We start from the raw sequence: 23,418 nt of genomic DNA on the forward strand, positions 1-23,418 counted from the left end.
AGGAGCATCTCCAAGGGAGGTTTGGGGAGCCTGCCCATGGCTTTTAGGAAGCCTGCAGCTTCTTTGTGCGATCTGAATTAAACTAAGGCTATCTAATTATGGAGTCAAATGTTTTGGTTAAATGACATACTCCTTGTTCTAATTATCACTTATCTCAAAGGGGAGAGCTTCACTTTACAAAGGGCAGGAAGAACAAGGTTAACTTCCCCTCCTAAAACTCTCCCTCCATTGATGAGAAAACACACAGCTGGAGTCTGTACCTCAGAAACTGGCACTTAAGGGCAGTGTTTATCAATGTAATTTGTTGCTTTTCTTAATCGAAATTCACTCAAAACTAATGGTTGAACTCAGAAAAAAGGAAAACCACGTAGTCACTAAAATTTAGATGATTTGTATGCTGGATGTTTGAGTTCTGGACCTAAGATACCTAGGAAGAAATTGTTAGTGAATCCCAAATTGGTCAGAGATTAAATATGAAAAAAAAATTGTTTTAAAAATGGAAAAACTGTTTAATACTTAATTAAATTATTTCTTATATGTCCTGATACAAATTAAGGCAGTAACACCTTAATGACTGTCTCTCACATGCTAATAAACATTACAGCTTCTATGAATAGATCCAAGGGCAGGCTGTACTTTTAATTCCAACCTTCAGCTAAGTAGCACCTTAAATGCTTTCCTGCATTATAATGATCTCCAATTCTTAAAAGTATTCTCTCCACCGCCAGCATGATTTTCACAAAGCTTATCTTCTATTCTAATTTGGCCAGGAGCAATAGGTTTCCTGTTTGAGTAGATTCTCCACTGCTTCCTCATTTTTAATTTTTTTCTGTAAACCTTCTGCAATTTTGAATTGGTTAAAACGTTTTTCTGAGACATCTCCTGATTCATTGCTTTATGAATCCTCATGACTTCTCCTGGATCAATGCATTATAAGCTTGGTAAAATTTTTGCCTTCTCTAAAAATAGATAATTACATCAATGTGCTATTTTCATATATAATTGGATGCTGTTAATATCCATTATTGCACCCCAGAGCCTATCTATCCTCAAGAAGTCTGCAAATCTACTCTCAACACAACAGCTTTTGCTCACATACACCCAAGTGCTTACTAAATAGAGTCATTTTAATGTCCCCCCATCACTGCCAACTCATCATATTTGGAATCATTGTTGGATTCCATCATGTCATTAAATGTTCCTAATAATTATAGATTGTTTCATTTCTTTCAATGTTCATATCTCAATCTACGACAAATCATGTCTGTTTTGCTATAAGTGACCTTGATTGGCAAGGTCACAATTCAAAGCAGAGAAAGGCAATATGGAAAGTAGATAGGTCTGCCAGGATGGGACAGACACTTGAACACAAACAACTAGGGGTGAGAGGGAGGTCTAAGAGATGGTAGTATGTGGTATTCCAGAGTGTCTGGTGGCAGAAAATAAGCATGAATCCATGCAGGCATCAGCAAAACTCGCTAGGGAATCATATGGAGATGCCAAAGGATAAGATAGTAATTGGCTATAGAGAGACTGATAAGAAAAATGCCAAAAACAGTGCATATAGACTTCCTTCTAAAGAATATAGTGTGAGAAGTGGGAGGGAGAATGATTTTCTAGTGGAGATAACTGACAAACACTGCATTAGCCATTTGATGAAGGTCAACAGTAATAAGTTGTTTTGATTTATGTACCCTTGATGTTTGTGCTTTTTCTCCTCGAGACTCTTTTTTTTTTAATTTTTTTCAACGTTTTTTATTTATTTTTGGGACAGAGAGAGACAGAGCATGAACAGGGGAGGGGCAGAGAGAGAGGGAGACACAGAATCAGAAACAGGCTCCAGGCTCCGAGCCATCAGCCCAGAGCCTGACGCGGGGCTCGAACTCACGGACCGCGAGATCGTGACCTGGCTGAAGTCGGACGCTCAACCGACTGCGCCACCCAGGTGCCCCAGAGACTCTTTTTTTTTTAACGTTTATTTATTTTGAAAGACAGAGAAAGAGTGCTCACACAAATGAGTGGGGGAGGGGCAGAGAGAGAGGGAGAGAGGGAGAGAGAATTCCAAGCAGTTCTCCTCACTGTCAGTGTAGAGCCCAACACGGGGCTTGAACCCACGAACTGTGAGATCATGACCTGAGCTGAAATCAAGAGTTGGATGCTTCACCGAATGAGCCAACCAGGCACCCCTCTCCTCAAAATTTGTAACCCCTGTCTAACCATGAGAAAAACATCACACAAACCCAAATTGAACATTCTATAAAATATGTGACCAGTATTCCTCAAAACTTACAAAGTTATCCAAAAAAACCCAAAAAACAAAAAGAATAAGAAACTATCATAGGGTAAAGGATCCAAAGGAGAGATGAAGACCAAATATAATGTGGTATTTTGGATGGAATCCTGGAACAGAGAAAGAACATCACACAAAGTCTAAGGAAATCAATCTGAATTAATTATAGGTTTTAGTTAATAATAATGTGTCAATATTTCTTCATTAGTCATGATAAATGTATCAGGGGAAAAGTGAATGCAAAAATGCAGAAACTCTCTGTAATATTGGTGCAACTTTTCCATAAACCTTTAATTATCCCCCAATTTTTTTAAAAATTAAAAATTATGTCGAGTTGAAAAATGCAGAGGAAATTGAGAAAAATATTCAAATAGATATCAGATGCACAGATCACAGAATAAAGATAAGAACATTGGGCTGAATGTTGGGGCAGTTGGCATAAGGTTGAGCAAGGGTTTTGGTTAGAGGACAGGAACCTTTTTTCAGCAATGGGCCAGACAATACTTTCAGCTTTGCAGAGCACATAGTGTCCTTCACATCTACGGAACTCTGCTGTTAGTAACATAATAGTAGCCTCATACAATTCATAAACAAATGGTCATGGGATGCCTGGATGGTTCTGTTGGGTAAGCGTTCAACTCTTGATTTTGGCTCAGGTCATGTTCTCACTCTCACGGTTTGTGAGTTCAAGCCCCACATTGGGCTCTGTGCTGACTGCATGGAGCCTACTGGGGATTCTCTCTCTCCCTCTCTCTCTGCCCTCCCCCATTCAGGCTTGCTCTCTCTCTCTCTCTCTCTCAAAATAAATGAATAAACTTAAAAAATGGACATAATTGTTTAATAAAACTTTACTTACAAAAATAGTAAGTGGGCTGGATTTCATTACCAGGTTGTGGTTTATTAGCCCCTGGTCTGTAAAGACAAAAGTAATTAAGGGTAGTAATTAATTGGGATAATAACAGAGAAAACAGGACAAGAACTTTGTCACTGGAACTGGAATTTAAAACAGGGCTTGATTAAATGAACACATGATCCTAATTACCTGAGCAGTGGTACAAATCAGAGTGATTTAAGAAACTACCTTTATTGTGGGTTGTCAGAGTTGTTGAATCGAACTCTTTAAATTCCCATGAAGACATGATCTGCTCCAGAGGCTGTACTAAGAGTACTAACAAGTGCAAAGTCTAGACCATTCTCTCTGACCAGTAGCCAGAAAACAGATTGCTCTATTTTGCTGACCGGGCTCAGTCCCACTTCCAGTCTATAGTCAACCACATTGATAAAACACCATTATTTTCTACAAAATCTTTTTGGTTTATTTCTCAGAAATCACAACTCATTCTTTCCTGAAGGACACAAGACAGACAAGTGTTTGTCTTGTTTGCTTCTACAATTTAAGGATCTAAGAATGGGTCAATGCTCCCTCAAAGATTGAGTTGGTCTTTGCTCATTTTGTCTGAAAATGAAGGATTTATAGATTAAAAGCATCAACTTTTCTTTGGATTCCACAATCTTGAAAAAATAATAGACGTAAACATTCTTGCTACATTTCCTAGAAGTTTGACATACTTCAGGGCCAAGGTGGATAGAATTGAATGAGAACTGACAAAGATCAGAGAATGTTATTTCAAGGATATAAAACAAATTGATTGAAGGTCAACATGTTGTCAGAACCCAGATAAATTCAGGCTGAACCCACAGTTTAGGATGTATTGGTCTGATTATTTTACCAAACAAGTTTTTAAAATTCTTATCCCCATGGTTTGCTTTTCATTTGCCCTTTTTGTTGTATTATACTCTCCTTTAAGGGCACTTGTAGACTTCTCCCCTCATCACTCTATCTGAGAAAACAGACAGTTGTTGTTATTTAGTATTACAAGACTGTACTGGAAAGGAGGGGCACTCACATGGTTTATGATCAGGAACTCTTTTTATTCCTCAAATGTCTTAAGGTTAAAATGGGAAAAGCTTACAGTGGTGGAAGGGTGGAGGGTTCAAAATAAAATGCATCTAGTAGAAGAAGGAAAGGTTACTAAATCCCGGAAAATATCAAGAAGTGGGTCATAGCACTTTCAGTGGGGTCAGCAATCTCCCAGGGTGTCTGCAAAACACTGGTAGAAACTTTCTAAAGAAAAGTTCTAAACTAGAATTCTAGCTGCTTTGCCAGGCTCTCAGCATTCTTATATCTATTTCTGAAAAACTCACTGGCCAGAGTTAGGGGGATGTGGATTCTAATTACACATTAATTTCCAAGAAGCTGAGCATCCTTGTTTAAACCAATTTACACATTCTAGAGTTATCTTACTTTATTAAGACATTTAAAAGTTTAAACTATATCAGTGATTTCTAATTTGACAGCATACTAGTATTAGTTAGCATTATATCATATTGTCAACAGCAGAAATCAAAACTTCAGCAAAAAATAAGATTTACTGGGTGAATATTAGAGTCGATCAACATTGCTGCAAAAGATACACAAACAAACCACGGGAGGCGCATGAATAAGAGCAGCTCTGAGATTCTCACTAGCTGGAGTTTATGGATATTTTTTCCCCAACTCGCTGCAAATAGGATGACAGCCTCAGGCATCTTCAGTTTTTGGTTTATTCCATTCAGACTTCAAATTCTAGAGAATGAGAATCTAAATGGCCTCAGTAGGCCAATAGTCTACCATTAATTGAGTCAGCTATGACCAAAGGTACAGGATCGTGGTCCAGCCCTGTGAGAACCTAAATAAACTATTCTTCCCTACACTTAAAGATTCCTAAATTAATATGATTCTAGTATGATCCATCATCATGTACAACCATACATGCACTCACATCCCTTCTACTGGAGACAAGCCATTTTTTACTCCCAGTTCCTGAATTCACATTTGATATTCTGCAGTCTCTGTTGTCGTCTACACTGCTGATAAACCATTTCAGATCTGTCTCCTTTTCATCCTTTTCAGCACTGCTGCAGTTTTAATTCATGTATTTTATTTTTCTTCATACACAAACACATATGCTCCCAGGGTGACCATACCCCCAGCTTTACTGACCTATGTGTAAAGCATCTTCTTTGTCAGAGGTGAATTAGGATTAGATCTGTCTTAATTGTGGCTAGTGAGTGGTGAGAAGACAAGTCCCAGAGGTTCCTTGGAAAAGTATCCTGCCTTTAGATACAGTGAGTAGTTATTTTATCTTTTACTCTGAGTGTTCCAGTGCCTAGATGTGAGGTTCAATGTGCTGAAAGCCATTGGCTTCCACCTGAGTAGAAAGCTGACGTAGAGAGGTGAGAGAAGCAAGATGACCCAAGGGAAATGAAGCAAAGCCTGCTCTACTTCAAACTTTCCATTATGTGATTTACTTAAAATCATTTTATGTGACTTGCAGCTGAACAGATTCTAATTTGTACTCTAGTTTCTGACTCCAAAATATTTTAATAATGCTTTTTCTTCCTCTATCTGTTTTGATCAAATTTACGTTTTCTGGATCTATGAAGAAAATAATATTTTCCTTTTATAAATATACCCTACAGATGATAGAGGAATACAAGAAACATGAATATTAACATATGTAATCTGTTTTTTTATGACAACCCTGAAATTACAGTGTCCTTGAATTTGCAACCTGAGGTACGGATGTGATTTAATACCTCCACTACCCTTTCTATATTACACATGGATTCACGTGGCAACTTTACTTGTATGGAGAAGCCAGGGAAGACCTTAATATGAAGAATATGAAGTCTTGACTATTGAGATGGTAGAACAGGAGACAGCCAACAGGAACCACTCTTCTTCTGGATATTATTGTACAATACCCATCATATTTACTCTGGGTGGTCAGATTCAGTAACCTCAACAAATATTCCTTTTTCAAGATTTCTCCATTTACATTAGGAGTTGCATAGGGGCGCCTGAGTGGCTCAGTCAGTTAAGCATCCAGCTCTTGATTTCAGCTTAGGTCATGATCTCACAGTTCAAGGGTTTGAGCCTCAGGTCGGTCTTTGTGCTGAACAGTGTGGAGCCTGCTTGGGATTGTCTCTCTCTTTCCCTCTCTGTCCCTCTCCCATTTGTGTGCTCTTTCTCTTTCTCTCAAAGTAAATAAATAATAATAAAAAAGGAGTTACGTAAAGCCAAGTCACACTTTCAGTTACTCCAATTCAGAGAAACCATAATTCTCTTGCATAATAAAACCTTTAGTCTGGTACAACCCAAGGAATTTAAAATTTTCGAGGTGGACTATTAGCTATAATACTGATAGATACTTTGATCCCCTCTACCACTGCTCCTTTGTTCATAACACTGGGTTTATCTCTAGGGTATAGAAGTAGATTATCTCTATGAGAAAAACAGCACCCTATATCCAAATGTATTGTCCCCCAGCTTCCAATAGGCTTTTCTATTATTTTGAGTACCAGTTGCTTACAGCTGATGGATAGAAAATAAGACCAGTGAATCTCAGAAGCAACAGCCCCTTGTTTACTTCCTTTATTTTGAATTGGTTTCTTGGTTGGATGCAGAGTATAAAGCATTGAGTAATTTCATGGATGAATGATATTGACAGCGGCAGGGAAAGTAACTTCAAATCTAGATTAGGTGTCTATTTGGTGAGGACAAATCTTTGCTCCTTTCATGACAGAAAAGGTCACATGTAATCAACCTACTACCAGAGAGCTGCCTGGGCTCCTAATGCATGATGTCATATTATGGATTCAGACTTGGTCTCAGCAAGAGGGATGGCCAAGCCAAGCCTGGTGAGATGCAATTCCATATGGTTAAACCTACAGATCGATCCCATCTCTCCTCCTTTACCCACTTTGTTTCTTGGGCTTAATGTACCAACACTGGCCTGGTTGGGAAAGAAGGCTTATGGACATCCACAGAGGCTCATTCTGTCCTTCTGAATTTGGAGAGGCTATTTTGCAATAGTAGTCTTTTGGCTAAAGATACAAATATTTTAAAACTCTTTTCAGTACTTTTCAAGACATCTTCACTGAAAACCTTTGGTTCTGTTTTTAAGTCTTATCATTGCAAGCCAATAATTTTGTAGCACTGCTATAAGTCCATTCTTAGATCTTCAGACACATGCTCTTTCACCAAAACTCCATCTCACAAAATCCTCTAATATTGCTATTCAAAGTCCTTTATTAGATATCTGACTGAACTATCAGTCACTGTCTAAGAATCAGTATATATCTTGACCTGAGGCCATCTCAGGCAAAGTGAAAAACAAGGTGCAGTTTTTGAAGATCTGCCAATGGAAGGGTTTTTTTTTCTCCCTCATTTGATAACCCCTGAGAAGGGACTTAACACTGCTGCAAAACACATATGGCTAGGGCTACCATACTGTGTGATGCCATCCCTAAAGCAGACTCAAATTTTTCATCTTCTTCAACTGGTCATTATACCATGAAGTCATAACGAATAAGAGGTGCACTGGGGTTGTGTTTGCGTAACTGTTTGAGGCTTTAGGTTCTTTTTGGAGCTATTTCTGAATGGAGTGCTTTTGGGTGTGCTTAGTCAGAAGGTTCAGAAAACATCTGGTCTGTGTTGCCCTTAAGTCCAATGGTCACATGCTCCTTTAGGACCAGGAGCTCTTTCCTAAGGAAAACAAACAAAACAAAAACAAACAAACAAGCAAACATAGGTCCTTGTTAAATAATTCCTGACCTCAGCGTTCTCAGTTTTACTACCCTGCTCTAAGTTCAGATCATGTGCCACGTAGTATTCTAGTCTGTTGCAGATATATCGAATATGAACTTACTAATACAGTACTTGGGGCAGAAAAACCAGATCAGTAGCCTATCTTAGGTGGAATATTAGTTAACTGTTTCTACATTTTAAAAAATCACCTGAAAATGTAGTGGATTAAAGCAACTACCACTTATCTCATAGTTTCTGTAGGTCAGGAACCTGGAAACAGCTTAATTGTGTCTGTTAGTTCAATGCCTTTTGTAAGACTGAATCAAGCTGTTGTTCAGGGTTATGGTCTCATCTGAAGGTTTGAATGGAGGGAGAATCTGCTTCCATGGTCACTCATGTAGTTGTTTCTAAGAGTCAGTTAATTGAAAGCTGTTGGACTATGGGTATTAGTTATTTTCTGGATGTTGGCCAGAAGCCTTCTTTAGTTCCTTGACACGTGGATCTCTTCCAACAGCAGTTTGCAACAGTGTATCTGGCTTTATGAGAATGAAAAGATGAGAGAGGAAGAAGAAAATCAGAAACATTTTCTGTAACTTAATCATGGGAGTGATATGCCTTCAATTTTGCAATATTCTATTTGTTAGAAGCACATCACTAGATCCAGTACAGACTCAAGGGGATGGGATTAAAAAGGACTTAAAAAACCAGGAGGCAGGGATCATTGGGAACCATTCTAGAAGGTGTCTACCATAGATGAATGACCTCCATTAAATCATAAGACATTTTTGTTCATCTGACAAGTGGAAGAAGGGCATCCAGATATGGTTATCATCCAACTAAGCACAAGAGATATTAAGTGTTCTTTTTCATCAAAGAAGACATAGGCTGTGTCTTTCCTTTGTAGTGCATATCTCAGACCAGCCCAGATCAATATACCTCCAGGAACTTCGTTGAGGTTACTGTGTCCTATATTTGTTGTGAGATTTTTCTCCTGTCTACCATTATCCATAAATTTTTGAAAAGTCTGTCGGGAATTTACTACTCATGTTTACTTAGTTCTGTCAGGATTTCATCATTAACATAATAAACTAGTCTAATGTCTTGGAAGGCCCCAAGAGATTAACCTTTCTATAGCTTAGATTGTGACAGTAATAAAGTGGCAAAACCTTATTGGCATAGTGTTCCCACAGCAGGTGAGAGAGCTTGGCTTTGTGTAGTCTCTATGTATTGGAAAAAAAGAAAAATGTGTTTGCTAAGTCAATAACTGTATGCTAAGTACCAAAGGGCATATGTGGAGCAAGAGTCACAATTAAAGTCATTCCCTGCTTAAATTAATGATAAGAAGATTTATTAACTTAGACCCATCAGACTTCCCTTCAGGTCAAATCAGAAAATGCATCATTGCTGTTGAAGAAACGAGGAAAGGTAAAGCACTTTTGAAAGATTCCCTTAAGAAGGGGGGGGGTGGGTGGAAATCTACTGGAGTTTAATAGTGTACAAGAATGAGATGGGCAAAATATCATATTTATAGTACAGAATTCATAAAATTTATGCCTCTTAAATGTTTTTAAATTCCTTCCTTTACTTGTGGCCTTTCAGGGTCAGTTAACCTTACCCATGAGTAGCATGGAACTCAGTCTAGCATGGAACTGTAGCTGTTTGTTGAGCACAGAATATAGTATCTCAGGTGGGTTATTGTGTCTAGTGTAATATATTCTGTCTGATACAAATTTCAGACTTTTTCTTCTTCTCCAACACCTTCCAAATTGTCTGTAGATGTTGAACAACATATGAGAAAAAAATACATTTTCTTATGGATTGCTATTCAATTGCGGCAAGAGAGTTCAATATAAGATTGCAAGAAGATGCCACGTAAAGATTTTTGTAGGTGTGTTTCAGTTAATATTGCTACATGAAGAAACACTACAAGGTATTGTGGCATAAAACAATCACTTAATGATACGGATTCTATGGGTTAGAAATTTGTAAAAAGTCATGCAGAATATCTCAACTCTCTGAGCTCTGAAGCCTCAGAAGGGCAGATTTCAAAGGCTGAATGTGATTTAAATATGGAAGCTGAAATCATCGGGATGCCTCTCCACTCACCTGTTGAGAGGTTGATGATAGTTGTGGACCAGAACTTCTACACGAGGCTGTTCCATATGATCTTGCCACTTTCTCTAGTTTGGGCTTCCTTGTGACATAGTAGCAAGTTCTGAAAGCAAGTATCTCAAGAGAGAGGAAGTGGAAGCTGCAGCTTTCCTAAGGCTGAGGGTTTGAGACCAGCATAGTCCAGATTTGATGGGAGAGGATATGGACCCCATGTCTCAATGGTAGGAATGTCAAGGAGTTTGAGGGCCATATTTTTTTTTAATTTTTTTTAATGTTTATTTTTGAGACAGAGCATGAATGGGGGAGGGTCAGAGAGAGGGAGACACAGAATCTGAAGCAGGCTCCAGGTTCCGAGTTGTCAGCACAGAGCCCAATGTGGAGCTCAAACTCACAGACTGTGAGATCATGACCTGAGCCGAGGTCGGATGCTCAACAGACTGAGCCACCCAGGCACCCTGAGGGCCATATTTTTAAGCTGCTACTGGAAAGATATGATTCTTCAAATTTTCTGGCCCTTCTCTTATTTTGATTTTATTTATTTTTAAGAATCCAAATCTTTCCTCAAAAATGTTCATATAAGAATCCCAGAGAATTTAATTTCTATAGTATTAACCCAACAGTTGTACTGAGTAAAGCTGTTTATTCAGCTGAGCCACATAAATTCCTTGAGTTTTCTTCATCTTGAGCTAAGAGTTTTTAGTTGTGACTTCATTGATTTCTTATTTTATCATTGTTCATAAGCCTGAACAGTTCTATTTTCCATTTCTCATCACCCCTTAGACAGGGTGCAGGGTTCAAATTTAAAATAATCTAGAAGCTGAAGCGCAAAATCAAAGTTGGAAAGAGCAGATTCTACCTATTCATAGGAAATTCCAGAGAATTGCTAATCCATACCGTAAAAATGTAAGGAAGGTATTTCCAATGGTTCTAAACACCTACATGTTTCTGCAAAGCTTCCCTCTTTGTGGAAGAGAGGGAACAGTGAACAGAGAAGATATCATTATTGGCTAGCACCTAACTGAACCACCTACACTAGTGTGCCCTATATCAACATCTTTTATTCAAGGTATTGACAATTAGTTTCACAGGGACCCACAGAAACTGGTGCTGACTGATTTAGACAAGAGAGAATTTGTGCAATGTCATTGCAGGAGTTCATGAAATCAAAGGAAAAATGCACCAGGATCCTGGGCATCTCTGGGTTCATCAGCAGTGGAAGTGTCTGCATTTCTTCTTCTGAGGGTGCTGCCATTCAACTGACTCAGTTGCAGATACATCCAGTGGTCAAAATTCTTAAAAATTACTAGCTGTGTGTACTATATAAAAATTGCCCAGGGCATCATTTTATTTTCAGGGGAAATTCTCTTTTCCTCCCTTATTCTAAGGGTGAGAAATTACTACAGGGGCACATAAAGAACAGGAATAGAAAGTTTTGCTTGGGTTAGTAGTCAAACTTCTCTTTGGAGTTTAAAGAGCAGGAGCAAATGTCAGGCAAAGGTCCTCCTCCAGGAAAGTGGAATACTGCCAGTCCTAAGTTTAGTACTGCTGCTATCATATTTCTGCCAAATTCGGACTTGGGCTGAATCCAGAGGCTCCTTCTCTAATTGATGGGGTCTGGTGTGGTTCTTTATGTTCTTTGATTTACTTATCATCGGCTGTTCCCTAGTATGCATGCTTTTCCAGCCTCTGCTACATGCTTATAGTGCTACCTATATACATGTAAGTGTTACATTCTCAGTGAAAAACAAATGAATTAATGGGGATAGGAAATTCAGAGAAATTAATTGTTGGGACATAATGGGGCTTTTTGTTTATTTTATTCTCTGTGTTTGTTGTAGCACCCTAAAATTAAGGGCTCCTTCAATACCAGGTTTTGTTACCTACATTAGGTTTCTGCCTCAGGACAGTATCCTTTATGTTTAATGGGTCAGCCAATGTAAGGACACCTGGAAGACAAAATACTGACCTTTTTATTGATAGGCCAATTTAATTAGTTCAGACTCTGCTTTCTTTTCATTTTAACTTCTTACTTACTTTAAAAGTTTATTTATTTATTTATTTTGAAAGAGAGAGTAGGAGCAGAGGGGTGGGTGGTGGGCAGAGAAAACAGGAGAGAAAGAATCCCAAGCAGGCTCTGCACTGGCAGCTGAAGAGCCTGACTCAGGGCTCAGACTCAGGAACCATGAGATCATGATGGGAACAGAAATCAAAAGTCAGACGCTTCACTGACTGAGCCGCCCAGGTGCCCCTAGACTCTTATTTCTATAGTGAATTATTTCTTTATCTTTTTATTTGTTTTTCCTTTCTTTGTTTAAGAAAGGCAGACTGCCACATGCAGTGCCTCATTTGGATGTGTCTGGAGTCTTGGCAGTTCGATTACCCTATGTTCTCCTACACATTGACCTTGAGAGCTCTTTTGGAAGTTTTAGCAGGGGAGCGCAGCTACTCATATACCTTTGATGGAAAAATGGTCCACCTCTATCAGGGAAGGCCGTCCTCTCTGAATGAGCATGCACACACCTTCGGGAAGGAGGCACATGGAGTCTTGAGTGAGGAAGGGGACCCCCGCCTGACCAGCCAGATCGCCATCACACCCTATCTTGTTTGTTTTGTTTTGTTTTGTTTTTTAATCAAAGTTGCTAAATAAAGTTAAATGGTTTTCCTTTTCCTTTATTTTCTGGATTGTATTATTCTCTTGATCATTGTTAGGTCATTCTTCAGCTCACAATGATTGGTTTCATGATTTTTTTAACCATTTGTTTCTGTTCTGAACATTTCGTTAGCAAAATCAATTATTCATATTTTATACCTTTGTTCACTGCTCACTGTGTCCTGATCATAGTTTCACGAATTTTTGAAGGGAATTTTATTGACTCTAATGTAATATTTTAAAACTTTATTGAATTATAAGTTTCTTTACCTTCCCTGATTTACATAGTAACCACCTATCTATTATATTCTATAATCTTATCACCTATTTTTCCCTAATTTTCTTAAAGTCAATATATTTGAATAAGATTATAAAGTAGATAGTATATAAACTTCATTTTTATTTCCTTAACCGTATTTTTGTTTTAAAAATGTATCCATGGGACACCTGGGTGGCTCAGGAGGTTAAGTATCTGACTTCGGCCAGGTCATGATCTCGTGGTTCATGAGTTCAAGCCCCACATCTGGCTCTGTACTGATAGCTCAGAGCCTGAAGCCTGCTTCAGATTCTGTGTGTGTGTGTGTGTCTCTCTCTTCCTTTCCTCCACTCACACTGTTTCTCTCTCTCTCTCTCTCAAAAAATGAATAAACATTAAAAAAATTTTAAATATATCCTTGCTTTTCGTCTATGTGACTGATTTGTGTGTGTGTGTGTGTGTGTGTGTGTGTGTGTATGTGTGTGTGTATTGTAAAATATATTAACAGACCACTCATTGGGATCTTTTGTTTTTCTAATAACTTTTCTTTGAATAAAGACCCTTTTCATGACTGGCATGTTCTTCCCAAATAGAGTGAAATGATTTTTAATTTATCTACCATTTTTCCTCCCAGATGCTCTTGGAATCTTCCTCTCTGTTATTAAATGAAAGGATTTGTAGACAAAATTTTGCATCACCAATATGTTGATATGTCAGTGTATTTGGAGTCAAGTGGGATGGGTTGGAGGGAAGCCCAAGTATTGAGTCCTACTGTAAGAAGAATTCATTTTTGACACATTTTCTTCTCTCTTCCATGTTATTCTTCTACTCAATGCACACACTCAATTTGTTTGCCTGGGCTTCAAACTCTTGGCATCAGCTACAGCTATGTCATTTTTGCTTGTATCCCTGTCCACTACAGCTGAGAAGAACCCTGCTATACCAGGGAGAGGCACTGCTGTGCACCTGCTATCCCATTGCTGTGACCTCACCTGCCCATTGCCAGTTTGGAGCCGCTGGCTTAGTTTTCACTTGATCCGAGTCAGACAAAAACAAAAACAAAACAAAACAAAATGAAACCCTTCAATGTTATATGCTCTTTATTTCTTTCATGATCCTCCTTCTTCCTTACATCCCTTTGACCTCTGGATTTTGGAATCTTTCTGGGTTCCTTTCTAGATGACTTCTTGCAACATCACAGTACTCTTTTCTTTCTCTCGAGACAGCAAAATTTCCTCTATTTCGAGATTTATTATCTGGTTTCTCTTCTAATATGGCCTCATATATGTCATATTCAATAACAATTCTTTGACATTTAGTACACATTGATGGCACCATTTCCTGTTTCTGTTTATTATGCTTTTTCTCTCTGCTTATCTGTCTTTGTTGATCTTAGTCTGTATCTATAATAGTGATGGGGGTGAATGTGCTCAAGTTTCCATCGTTTACAGAGGTCTCTTGTCTTTTATTTTTTATTGTCTCCCTGCATAATTGTTAATTCTCACGGAGAAAAAAAAGAAAAAAGTGCATGGAGTTGGTGAGGTTTGCTTCTGGCCATCATGTTAGAGCAAGCAACCAGATCTAATCTTCATAATTTGTAGCCAACATTCCCCTTGAGCCTTAGTCAGTCTCTGGAACAAACCCACATGTTCCGAGATTTATTCTAACACCCACAATCTTATGTCCCATTTCCCCTAACCATATCTTTTAGGAGTAAGCAACCACACCAAAGTGTTACTAGAAGAAGCATTTAGTTTTATAGAAGAGAGTTAAATTTTAAATGACAAATGAAGTAAATCTTAAACTATTTAAAAAGTGCTGAAGAAATGCCAGTATATTTAAACTGTGCAAAAAAGAAAATCTGTGTATTGTAACATGCACTTGGATTTTCAGTACATGAGGTTTAAGAGGAAAAAGAAGAAAGAGAGAAGAAAAAATGATTGCCTTATCCCACTCCCATGGCCCATCCCCTTGTGAAGAATCTTGTCTACCGTCCCTATCGCTCTTTAGCCTGTACCCTATTGCCTATCCTGAGGGGGCCTATTCTCTCCACTCCCATGTTCTCCTGTTGCCTGGCTCTGACTCTACAGAACCAGCTCCTACTTTGAGATATGAAAATTACACTGACAAATATCTGTTTTAAGGTAAAAATCTAATTAACTATTTACCTACCTCAACTTATTTAAATGATTCAAATATTAATAGATCACCATATATTTACTGAGTACTTTTTTAAATGTTTTTTAAAAAGTTTATTTATTTTGAGAGAGAGAAAGAGAGTTCATGAGTGGGGGAGGGGAAAAGAGAGGGAGAGACAGAACCTCAAGCAGGCTCCGTGCTGTCAGCACAGAGCCTGATGCAGGGCTCAGACTCATGATCCATGAGATCATGACCTGAGCCAAAATCAAAAGTCCAACGCTTAACTAACTGAGCTACCCATACACCCCCCTGAGTGTTTTTAATATTTGAATCATTTTCTTAGGTATTTTGAGAATCAAGTTTATCCTACCATATTAGTTTACTAGTGCTGCTGTACCAAGGCAGTATAGACTGGGAGGCATAAATCACAGAAATTTATTTTTCTCATAGCTCTGGAGGCTAGAAGTTTGAGACCAAGGTGTTGTTAGAGTTAGTTCTCTCTGAGAGTCCAGGAGGAAAGATCCTGCTCCAGCTCTCTCTTTGGCTTTTAGATGGCCATCTTTTCCCTGTGTCTTCACACTGTCTCCCTCTGTCCATATATGTCCATGTCCAAATTTCTTCTTCTTATATGGACACTAGTCATACTGGATTCGGACCCAGCCATATGGCCTCATTTTTACTTTAAGACTGAGATTTAATCACCTCTATAAAGATGCTATCTTCAAATACAGTCAAATTCTGAGGTACTAGGGATTAGGACTTCATCATATGAAATTTGAAACAGACACAATTAAGCTCATCACACGCTACATATTAATTATTTTATCTAGGAAAGACAGCTTAGTATATTGGTTAAGAACAAAGACTGTGGAACACTTCTGCCAATATTTGGATCTTGGATCTGACTACCTCTTAGCTGCGTTACTCAGACCAAGTTTTCCTATGCTTCAGGGTCTATATCTATAAATTTAGGGTAGTATTTAATTCATAAGCTTGTTTTTAGATTAAAGGCTAATACATGTAAAGTGCTTAGAAAGTACGTAACTTAGAGTATGTATTCAGTATGTTTTATATTTCTTTTTATAGTTAAATAAATAGCAGTAGATATGGCATATGACATATATAGCCATCGTGATGACTAAATCGGTCAAACACCTGATAGAGTAGTGGTTATGTCAGCTTTCTATTAAAATTTATTTTGACAAAAATAACCATTTGAAAAAGATGTAAACATTTGAGTAGAGCCACTCTAATCAGTTCTTAGTCAAAAGCACTTAAACTTAATAAACGGGTTCTAGTTATGGGTAAGATAGAGCATTTCTTCCATCTCTCCCATTGGTAGAGCTATAAGCCTGAACAGAATGCATGGTGAAGCTATTTGAGGACTCTCAGAAATAATTTGTAGCAAGCAGACTGGGGAAGAACAGAATCTGAAGTAGCACAGAGAAGTGGCTTTATCTTGTTCTCCATTTTAGTATTCACTTGCCCAGACTTGCAGGTCCCCAAATCTGGAAGCGTGTGCTATTGAGAGCACTCCAGGACCTTACCTCTGGTTCTGACTTGAGGAACAGGCAAGGGGTCTCCCAATATTCAGAGACAGTAGGGGAAATCCCCATATTTTCTTTTTTCTTTTTCTTTTTTTCCTTTTTCTCCTCTTTCTCATCCCAGCCCCCAGGCAAATCCACTTGCAGGGATGGTGGTGACACAACAGTAGAAACAAGGTGGCTTGCAGGCACCTATAACTCAAAATGAGGCAAACTTGCAAACTTCCTCTCCAGTTTGTGAACTGTCGTCCCCAGAGGAGGTTGCAGTAAACCACTACTGCTCTCCAGAGGGGGCAAATGTAATGCTTTATTATTTAAAAAAAAAAATGGATGGAGATTGTGATTTATCAGCTGGCACCAGAAATTTTCTGAGGAGGAATCAAACATCCCTTAAGATCATTTTTTTTTAATTTTTTTTTTCCAACGTTTATTTATTTTTGGGACAGAGAGAGACAGAACATGAACGGGGGAGGGGCAGAGAGAGAGGGAGACACAGAATCGGAAACAGGCTCCAGGCTCTGAGCCATCAGCCCAGAGCCCGAGGCGGGGCTCGAACTCACGGACCGCGAGATCGTGACCTGGCTGAAGTCGGACGCTTAACCGACTGCGCCACCCAGGCGCCCCTTAAGATCATTTTTAAATAAACTGCTTAAAGAGACATTAAAACTCCGAGCATCCGAGTTAATTAGCAACTGTGATGATTTTTTTAAAAAAATGAGAATTAAACAGGTTGTTTGGTCAGAGAGAAAGGAGAATAGAGGGGAAACTCTCTGAGAAGAGAGCAGAAGCGGGGGGGGGGGGCATCATTTGGGGAATAAGAATTGCTAAAATTTAAGCTGTTTGCACTTGAAATGTAAATCTTTCCATCTTCCTAAACCTTATAGTGATGTCCCTGAAATGCCTATGTTAGTGGGTTTTATTTTATTTTGAGGTTGTGCAAGTTAAGGAAAGAGATGCATCTTCTATCAATGACAATGATGCAAGGAAATGAGAGGATTCTTAAATTGAACTAATCCAGCATAAAGAGCTCAGAGCCAGAGAAGCACATGGGAATGTAAACCTTCTTGGGGCTCTCAAAGTCTGGTGGAAGGCCGTGGGCTTTCCAATATTTGTAAAGAGTCGCATCCATCTTCCAGGAATCATAAGGCTCTTGTGGCCACAGCTGATAAGTGGATGACACCTCAGTGTAGTTGCTCAGTATACCTGGACAGCACCAATACTTTCATAGGTTTCTAATTGTGTAGACTCTGGTCTTTCTTTAGAACCATACAATGGTTCTAAAGTGTTTCTTCTCGAGCCAGTAATCTCATTACCTCTCTCCTACTGTTAAGAAACCTTCTCAAAAAACTGGAAATAATGCTGGTAATAATATGTGGGCAGCGTGTCTTTTCAATGTTATTTAGGGGCAAAAGCCTTCTTAAGGATTGTCTAGGTGAATGAACTTTCTTCAATGCATTGCTTGTTCCTCAAAATGCCTGAACTCTGAAGTTACATTTAAATTGTGGCTTTTTGTTTGGTAGATATGAATAAAGTAAAAATCTGCCTGGCAGGAAAAAGATAACCTCAAAGTTTACAAGCCATTGTCCTGGAGGACAATAATTAGTTTGTATCTAACCCAAAAATCTTATCCTAAATGTTCCCTTTGTAAATTCCAAATAAATACATAGCTCATCAAATCTCTTTGAATTGGTCTTGAAATCTTACTGGTTCCCTCAGTAATTAATGACCTCAATAAAATCTTGGACATATGTTCATTTGAAAAAAACAACAACAACAACTCATGGGATGAGCCCAGTATTAGGATAAGCTTAATAGCAGAATGGAGACAACATAGGGAAGAGTTAATAAACTTAAAGATGGATCAGTAGAAATGATCTAATATGAACAATGAAGAAAAAAAAACCCTATTAACCCATGGACCCATAGGAACATACCAAAAGAACTAATGTATGTGTCATTGGAGGTCCAGAAGGAAAGGAAAATGAGTGAAATGCAGGGAGAAAAATGAAGAAATTATGGCAGAAAACTTTCCAAATGTGGATAAATCCATAAACTCTTAGGTTGAGTATTCTCATTGAACCACTAATAGAATAAACACAAAGAAATCCGTACTGATTTGCATGATAATCAAACTACTGTCTTAAAAGGAACAAGACAGCAAGAGAGGGGAGCCTGGGTGGCTCAGTCCATTAAGCATTTACTCAATCTCAGTTCAGGTGTTGCTCTCAGGGCTTGAGTTCAAGCCCTGTGTTGAGCTCTATGCTGGGCATGGAGCCTACTTAAAAAAAAAAAAAAGGAACGAGAGAAATAATGTATTACCTATAGGGGAATAATGATTTTGTGGCAACAGATTTGTCATGGAGTCCAGGAGGAAGTCTCCATATTTGTAAGGTGCTGGAAGAAAACTACTATCAGTCCAAAATAATTACATCCAGTGAAAATATCCTTCAACAACAAAAATGATATAAAGACCTCTCAAAACTAGAGTATATGGGGTCAGCATAACTGCTGTGAAATTTTACTATGAAAAAGTTCTTTTGACACAAGGAAAATGATACCAGAGAGAAACTTGGGATATCAGGATGATCGAAGAGCAAGAAAAGATATATATTGATGTAAATAAAACAGACTATTAATATATTTTTGAATTTTTTAAATATCTCTTGCAGTTGAAACAAACAATTTTGAAATCACCTGATGAATTTGCACTGCATGTGGCTATAATACCTAAAACAATAACATAAGCAGAGAAGGAAAGGGACTTATATTGTGGTAAGATTTCTACATTATACTTGAAGTGGTAAAATAAGTAGACTGTTAAAAGTCAAGGAGTGGATTTAATGCTGAAGAAAACCACTCAAAATACTATAAAAGGGGTTGAAGTCAATAACACAACTGATAAAATAATTTTTAAAATGTTTATATATCTAAAAGAAGACAGGAAAGGAAAGGCATACAAATGAAAACCGTGTCAATAAATAGAAAAGATATACTAAAACAACAAACTGAAACTGAAACTTAACTGCAAGCACGTTAAGTAATATAAATCAAGCTACATCAATTAAACAAAAACACCACCAACAAAAACCCAGGGATTTTAAGAATGGTTAAACTGCTGTGAATCAACTATATACTTCTGAAACGAAGCTCACTTCAAATATAATGATAACTAGATTAAAAGTAAAAGAATAGGAAAAGACATACTGAATAAACACATATCAAAAGAAAATTGGAAGGCTTAGATTCATATCAACAAAATTTGACTTAAGAACAAACATTTACCCGAAATAAAGAGGGATGTTGCATAATGAGGAAAGGGCAAATTCACCAAGGAGACATAGCAATCCTAAAAGCGTATGTACTTGACATGAAAGTTTCAAATTATATGAAGCAAAAACTGACAGAATTTAAATGATCAATAGACAAATCCATAATTACAATTGGAGATTCAAGACTCTGCTTTCAGTAATAGACAGATATAAAATCAAGAAGAATATATTACAACTGAAATACAACATGAACCAACTAGGTCTGATTGGCATTTATAGAGTACTCCATTCAAGAACAACAAAATGCATATTCTGTTCAAGTATGCAGTGGAACAGACACTAAGACCATATTTTGGGTAATACTACAAACATATTTAAAAGATTTGAAATTGGGGCACCTGGGTGGCTCAGTTGGTTGAGTGCCCAACTCTTGGTTTTGACTCAGGTCATGGTCTCACGGTTTCATGAGTTCGAGCCCCATGTCTGGCTCAGTGCTGACAGTGCAGAGCATGCTTGGGATCCTTTCTCTCCCTCTCTACCTTTCTCCTACTCATGCTTTAATTTAAAAAAAAATTAAAAACATAAAAATAAAATATTTCAAATCATGCATGACCATAATGGAATTAAGCTCGGCATCAATAAGAGAGAGAAAAGCACATTCTCCAAACATTTGGAATTCATATCACACATTTCCACAAAACACACAGGTCAAGGAGATAGTCTCAAAGGAAATTAGAAAATTTTTTGAATTGAATAAAAACATACATATCAAAATTTGGGGGATGCAGCTGAAATAGTGTTAAAGGAAATTTTACATCATCATATATTAATAATAACAAAGAATATTTTCGTACTCTCTCTAGCTTATTTCATATAGCATAATGATCTCAAAGCCTATCCATATTGTAGCAAATAGCAGGGTTTTCTTCGTCCTTTTTTATGCCTGAATGATATTCCTCTATCTATCTATTATCTATCTATCTATCTATCTATCTATCTATCTATCTATCTATCTATCTCTATAGAATGTATATATCACTCTATATAGATAGATACATATATATAGAATGTACACTAGGGACTTGGAGGATGTTAAAAAAATAAGCATATACAACAAAATCTCTTCACACATAAATTTGAAAATTTATTTGAAATGGTCCCAATTCCTCAAAAACCATAAACAAACAAAACTCACTCTAGATGAAGGAAATATTTTGAATAGTACTAAAACATGTAAAGATATTAAATAGTAGTTAAAACTTTTCAAAAAAAGACATCTCCAAGCCCAGAGGATTACACTCAAAAATTCTACCAACATTTCAAGAAGTAATAACACCAATTCTTGATATCACTTCTAGTCAACAGAAGTGGAGGGAATACTTCCCAACTTAGTTTATAAGGTTAGCATTACCTGATACCAAAACCAGACAAAAATTTGTAAAACTTGTGGAGGGTTAAGAACTTTTGTGTTTCTATAGAGTTAGAGCTTTCTGAACATTTTTTTTTTCCTGTGGGTTAGGATGCTGGGCTATAAGCAACTCTTGGGTAATTAATTCACAACTGTTTAGATAGGGAGGTGACTGGAGAGATTTATGAAACTCAGGACCTTGAAGATACCTTCTAGATCATAGAAACCAAAGATATGGTAGGGATGGAGAGAGTGGGCAGAGAGGCATATCTGGCCTTTGGACAGTTGTATTCACATTCTAAAAGGTTAGAGTGAGAACCCAGGATCCATTTCATTCCACCTTCAGAGAATAAGGTTTGTTTTCCCTTCTATTTGTAAGATAGATACCTCTTTCTCCTGTATTTAAGCAAAGAAAATCTTTTTTTTTTCCTGTTTCTCATCTGAGATACTGACTTTGTATGCATAGTACATTTGGTCTTGCTGTCATCGTGTTGCTCCAGGGGTAAAAACCGAGATGTAAGAATCCAGTTAATTTTTTGCTTTTTAAGTTAAAACAGATCATCTGCCTTTAATCTCGAATATCTCTTGTGCATGTTTATGATAAAAATTATTAAGGTGACTATTAAATCCCAATACAAAGAAAGAATGCTCAGATGGGTCTCAGGCTGGCATTTCACTGCTCCAAAAAAGAATTGGCACATGTCACTTCTGCCCACTTTTCTATAGCTAGGACAAGTCATTTGGCCCTGAACAAACACAGTGAGGACCAGAAAGTACAGTACTATCATGTGTCTTAAAGGGGAAGGTTACAGAATTCTTTACTTAACAGTATTAATTTTTATCAAAACTCCTTTTTTATAAGGAAAAATGATGATGGGTCGAATTAATCCCTATCAACTTCCCTAAATGAATTCATTTAAAAAATTTAAAGCAATATTTATTGAAAAATAATACACATTTCACTAAGTTGAGTAAAGTAACTAATGAGGTCAGTATCACTTCTACATGATAGGGTTGAAAGATGCAGTTGCTTTGAGTGGTCTAATTCTTGTAATGAAGCTCATTGCCAAGCCATAGTCAACTGAAGCTAAGTCAGTAGTTCTAAACTGGAAATTATTTTTCCTCCCCTGTACCCTGGGACATTTTGACAATGTCCGGTGACATTTAAAAATTTTTATGACTATAGGGGTTACGGGTATCTGGTGAGTATCTGATGGTAGAGGGAAATGATGCTACTAAACATCATACAATTACAAGACAACCCCTCACAATAAAGACCTATCCAGTCCAAAGTATAAATAGTGCTGATGTTGAAAAATTGTGGTATAAGGTCTAGAAAAAGATAACCCGTTCACTTGCCTTTTCTCCATAAAAATATTTATGTTTCTAAAGTATACATGTAAATAAAACTATACTAATAACTTTTATACAATTCATATGTTCAAGGCCAAAATGAAAAGACATACATGGACCCAAATTTATATGGTATCTGACTTACCCAAGGAAACTTTCCTTTGTTGACCCTGGCCTAGGACACAGAACCTATTAGATGATTCCTGAGTACCATATACTTGATTGTGATAGTGTTCACTAGAAAGGTAATGAGAAATAGCATGTCATGGCAGCCACTCTCCCTCATAAGGACCATTATGACAATCTGATGATAAAAAACTCCATTTAACCCTTCTTGTTTCAGGAAATGACTGCTTTCAGAAAACCCTCTGCTCCTAACATTGAATGATCCTTCTTCTCTTGAAATATCTCAAACTGTTGATTGATCCCTACAGCCAAGGAAGGACCTCCGAATGTGCCTGAAGACAAATAAAAAAGGTTTGCCACTTTAAAAATCCTACCTTAATAGAATATTTGCCAATCAGAGCCAGTCTAAGAATGCCAGGTTTTTTTGTTTTTGGTTTTGGCTTTGCTTTACTCTTTCTCACACCTTTGAGTCATGCTAAAATGAAAGTGATAGCAGATGGAGTACCTTCCACAAGTTCATGAATAAATGGACTTTATTAATTTTTGCCTTGGACTTAATTTCATCTTTGGCAGTAATTAGATCACTGACTGTGAAATTATTCACTTATTGCCAGTAACCCTTGGAGTGTCTATCTTGCT

General features: G+C 37.5%; 1 long non-coding RNA gene across 1 annotated transcript in view; it reads right to left on the reverse strand.

Annotated features, from left to right (window-relative positions):
- LOC123384508 overlaps positions 1 to 22,987 on the reverse strand; it is a 38,676-nt gene extending 15,689 nt beyond the window's left edge. Inside the window, exon 1 of the long non-coding RNA XR_006595687.1 lies at positions 22,799 to 22,987. This is a non-coding gene — a long non-coding RNA (uncharacterized LOC123384508). The remainder of the gene's footprint in view (positions 1 to 22,798) is intronic.
- Between the last annotated feature and the right edge of the window lie 431 nt (positions 22,988 to 23,418).

The sequence above is a fragment of the Felis catus genome, chromosome A3 (assembly GCF_018350175.1).
Source record: "Felis catus isolate Fca126 chromosome A3, F.catus_Fca126_mat1.0, whole genome shotgun sequence".
Classification (NCBI taxonomy): domain Eukaryota; kingdom Metazoa; phylum Chordata; class Mammalia; order Carnivora; family Felidae; genus Felis; species Felis catus.